This window comes from Phodopus roborovskii, unplaced genomic scaffold (genome assembly GCF_943737965.1).
Source record: "Phodopus roborovskii unplaced genomic scaffold, PHOROB, whole genome shotgun sequence".
NCBI classification, from domain to species: Eukaryota; Metazoa; Chordata; class Mammalia; order Rodentia; family Cricetidae; genus Phodopus; species Phodopus roborovskii.
In genome coordinates, this window is record NW_026126540.1 from 1,493,325 (window position 1) to 1,498,649 (window position 5,325).

Genomic DNA, 5,325 nt, shown 5'->3' on the forward strand with positions numbered 1-5,325 from the left:
TCTTGCTCCCATCCTTACTTTGCAATCTGTTTTGGTTGTGGTTTTTTACACACTTTTCAAAAACAGTCATGACCCGGTCTTATCTTTCTAGGGCCTTGATGGGCTTACACAACAAGAAGAGTAAAATGACTGACTTTTAGATAGCTGGGTTACTCATGGAAATACGCTTATGCTTCAAATGGCTTGAGTTTTCATTTTTATTCTTGGCAAAGCAATGTAAAATTAAAAGGAGGAAAGATTTGTAACATTTACTACTAAGTTTTTAAAAGATGCCTGATGTCATTGCTTTGCATCTTGATTAACACAAGAGAATACAGAGGCTGGGAGGTGGTACAGCTACCCAAGAATGAGGACCCAAGTTCAGATCCCCAGCACACATGTAGAAGCCATTTGAGTAAGTAGCTTTAGCACTAAGAGAAGGAGTATATGGGGGCCTCTGAAACACAAAGCTGGGTGGGGTTTGCTGGCCAGCCAGCCTAGCTAAAAATTGGCCAGCTTCAGGTTCAGTAACAATCTTTATCTCAAAGAACTAGGGTCTAGAGTAATAAATAAAAGATCTGTTGTCATCGTCTGACCTGGGCTTGTGCATACAAACTCATACAACATACAGATACACAAGGACACAAACACTTTTTTCTTTTCATTTTGTTATTTTGTTTTTGCATTTCAAGACAGGGTTTCTCTGTGTAATAGCCCTAGCTGTCCTGGAACTCACTTTGTAAACCAGACTGGTCTTGAACCCAATAAGATCTGCCTGCCTCTGCCTCCTGAGTTCTGGATAAAGGGCAGATACCACCATGCAGGGCCACAAACACTTTTTTAAAAATATTTATTTATTTTTATTTTATGTATGTGGGTGTTTTGCCTGAATGTAAATGTCTGCACTGTGTGTATGCAGTACCCTTAGAAACCAGAAGAAGGCATTGGATCCTCTGGAACTGGAGTTACAGATGGTTGGGAGCCTCCATGTGGGTGCTGGGAGCTGTACCACGAACACCCATGTCCCACGCCACCCCCCCCCCAGTCCTCTGAAGAGCACCAAATGCTCTTAACCATGGAGCCATCTCTCCAGCCTGGTTTTTAAAGAAGACACTTGATATTTAAAGACAAAACAGACATAACTCTCAGATGAGTGAGAGGGTTAGCCCTGGTGTCTCCCTGGAAGGTGCAGTGACTTGCTAGAATCAAATGTCATGTGGCCTCAGTCCACCAAGGCAGCACAAAAGCCCCATGTTGTCCTCACAGTGCTGGGTGAGAAGCAGGGTGGTGCTCTACACCAAGCTCTGACTCCCCCCACATCAAGTGTCAGGCCATGAGACTCTCAGAAACAAAGCCAGGAGCTGATGGCATCCAGGGACTCTGGCTCTGAAATGTGGCAGCCCAAAGAAGGCTACGGGATATGTATGCATGGCAGGTTTTCTCAGGTATTTCTCTACACATCTCTAGTCCACAGTCAGCTGATCATCCCTTCTGTCTCTCAGGCTTCCATGAAGGAGACACAAGGGACAAAGGGTCTTTATGTGTCCCACATGTGTCGTTCTAGGCCTACCACCTCTCTCTCTTTGGCTTGTCCTTCCTGGAAACTGGCAACATGACTCACAACAGCCCCTGGAGTCAAGGAGAGTCACAAGCTACAGCTGAGACCATTTACAATATCCACTGGGACTGATCTTACGGTGAGCCTGTGCCCCAGTCCCAGATGCCAATATTTTTGCTGCTGTTCCTTCGGTTTTGTCTGCCCTATCTGACAGATTGGAACACACTCTTCCAAATAAGAAGCTCTGCTCAGAGATCTGAGCGACAGTGAGATGATGGAGGCTCTGTCACTCTTGAGGGTGAGCTGAGTTGACACATTTCATTCTACAGCCCTGCAACCTCTCAGGGATGCCACTGTCTTGGTAAGAACCTTCTGTGCTGGCTCAGGAGGGAAGCTGAAGCTTTTGATAATGAAACTGGTGACTTGGGACATACCTAAATTGCTGACTACTAAGTTGGGGGCATTCAAAGGCTTTCTATAGCCTTCAGAAGGACTAACACATTTAATGACAATGATAACAATAACCAATTTAGGAACTGAGAGAGGCTCAGTGGTTAAGTCCCAAGTTCAGTTCCCTGGACCCACATAGTGGCTCTCATTAATCCAAAACTCCAGTTCCAGGTCACCTGATGCTTTCTTGTGATCTACACAAGTACCAGACACACATGGTACACATACATACATATGTGCAGGTAAAATTCTCATATATATAAAATAAATAAATCTAGTAAAATAAAATTGAGTAGATGGTTTTCTGCTGTGGAATATTCCTTTACACTGTGTGAATATATGTTGTTATGATTGGTTTAATAAACAAGCTGACTGACCAATAGCTGAACAGGATAAAGTTAGTCTGGAAAGTCAAATTAAGAATTGTGGGATGAAGAAGGGCAGTCAGAAGAGTTGCCAGAGAACAAGCTGTACATACAAAACGGGACAGGTGTAAAAGCCTCAGGGTAGCACATAGATTAGTAGAAATGGGTTAAGTTGAAATAGTTAGCTAGTAACAAGCCTGAGCTATTGGCTGAGCATTTATAATTAATATTAAGTCTCTGTGCATTTATTGGGAAGCCAGTGGTCGGGTCAGGAAAGCTCCACCTACAGATTTCATTTTAGCTTCTGTGCCTGCTTCTTCTACACTCAAAATGGGTCTTCTTTTTACTGTTGTAAAATAGATATGTCATTCTTTTTAATCATCAAAATCCAAAACTTGAGCCTAGATAAATGGCTTAGTTATCAAATTACTTCTAACTCCAGGTCCAGAGGATTCAACATCCTCTTTGGTTTCTGCAATCACCTATACTCACACATGTACATGCATTTGTACGTGCAAGCACACACACACACACACACACACACACACACACAATGAAAAATTAAAAATAAACCTTAAAAACAAACACAAATTATTCTAGCTATTTTTTAAAGAATGTAACCCACAATTGAAGGCTTTGTTTTTCTAGATTTGAAAATCTGCTTGGAGTTTGCACAAATGCCTCCTGTCTTAATACTTAATTTTAAACCTGCACTTAACCTTTCCCTCCGAGGAATGGTGTTCAGCTACAAGATGTTGTATACACAGCAATGTGCTCACATAAAACAGTATTATTAATGCATTGTGATGGTTTAAATAAGAATGGCCCCCATAAAGCTCATATGTTTGGATGTTTAGTTCCCAATTGGTGGACTATTTAGGAAGGATTAAGAGGTGTAGCCTTGTTGGAAAGAGTATGTCACTATGGATGGACGCTGAGGTTTCTAAAGTCCATCTAGGCCTGGTCTTGCTCACTCTCTCTGCCTCCATCTTGTGGATAAGATGTGAGCCCTTGGCTACTGCTCTAACAACATGCCTGCCTGCCGCAATGCTTCCTGACATGGTGACCATGGGCTCACCCTCTGAAACTGTAAGCAATCCTCCAACTAAATGCTTTCCTTATAAGTTGTCTTGGTCATGGTATCTCTTCACAGTAATAGAAGAGTGACTAAGACAGTGTTATCAAAGGGTCCTTTAAATTTTGTCTTTGCTTTTTAAAACACCAGCAGTTACAGCAAGTAGGCCATAGTACTTGGCAATTTTAGTGTTTTCTTTGCTGGAATGGAACAATTCTTGTTCTAGGTTAGATAAGCCTAGTGCTCAACATGGGTACTTCCCTAGTTTACTTAGCTTTGTACCTCTAAATTTGGGAGTCAATGATACTGTGTCACTTTCTTCTTTCTGTGAAAATAGCTAATAAAAGTCACTTAAGAAAGGAAGAGCTTATTTTGGTTCACTGTTTGAAGCCACACCATCCTGGAGGGGATATTATGGTAGGGTAGGTATGTCTACGGTCAGGAGGCAGAGAGATGAAGGCTATAGCTCAGATGCTTTCTCCATTTTTTTTCTTTTCAGTCAGTCCAGAACCTTACCCAGAGGATGATGCTTCCTGAATTAGGGGTGGGTCTGCACTCCTTGGGAGATTTCTCTGGAAACAAATTCACCAACATACTCAAATATGTCTTTTGGGTGAGTTCAAATCCAGGAAGGTTAACACTGAAGTTAAATGTTCACAGTGATTTTAAGAAATGGTTAGGTGAAGAACTTAAATCCTCTGTAAATCTACTATACTCACAGCAGGCCGAGGTGACACAGCTCATACCTTTAATCCTAGCACTCAGGAGACTGAGGTAGGTGGATCTCTGTGAGTTTGAAGCCAACCTGGTCTACATACAGAGCAAGTTCCAGGACAGCCAGGACTATGGGGGGGGGGTTGGGGGAGGAAGGAAGGAAGGAAGGAAGGAAGGAAGGAAGAAGGAAAGAAAGACCATAGGCATTTGTTGTATTGCTCAATATAAAATCTTCCAGGATTCATTTTGGCTCAGTTTCAAGAGTTTCCCCTAGCACAGCTTTCTGGCATGGTTTCATCCCATTGCCCCTTCCCCCAGATACCACCAGGTTTTCTTTCTCCATTATTTGTCTCAGCTTGTTTTAAGGTACACATAATTTATGGTCTTTAGTAAATTTGTCCAGAAGTGAAGGAGTATAAAAACTAGCTATCCTGCATGTCCCAAGATCTCCACAGTCTGCTGCCTCACGCACCTGCATTTGTTCCGATGGTACCCACTCACTTGAAAAGTGACTTACTGAAGGTCCGCCCCAAATTTCACATGGTCCCGGCAAAAGAGCTTCAGCTCCCTTTCCACCCCTCTAAAACTTGTATCTTAGTCAAATGTACTATTGCTCTGAGTCATACACGGTGCCTGCTCTCTTTTATTAGCAGCTGCTGACTCACTCACCGCACACCTTCTGGTTCTGAAAGCCCCACCTCAGCCCAGACTCTTGGTGCCGTGCAGCTGCTGTGGGCTGTGTTGGGCACCGTAGCTTTTGAGTCACCCCTTAGTTTCCTTCATGACAATTTGCTTCCTTCTCAGTGTCACGAGTTGGACTCTTTGCTCAGTGAAGCCTAATGTCTTTACCTCCTCCCATCCCACAGGAAAACGTCATCCCCTCAGGATGTATAGCTGTACTCACAGCACCTGTCAATCATGAGGAGAGCTGTGTTTCAGAAGATACTCAAGAAGCAACTGGAGAAAACGTTTAGATTGCAAAAAACCTTATAGGAAAGGAGAAGAGGAAGAGAATGGACATTTCTTGAACCCTGGCTTTGTGCAAGACACCACATCTAGAATTTGACAAATTGTTTAGCCTTCCTAGCCAGCCTCTGAGGTAGACCCATTTATGCTAATTTCCAGGTGAGAAAACAGCCCCAGAAGGGAAGGTGAATGCTCAAGTTGTTTTAGCCATTTGCCTG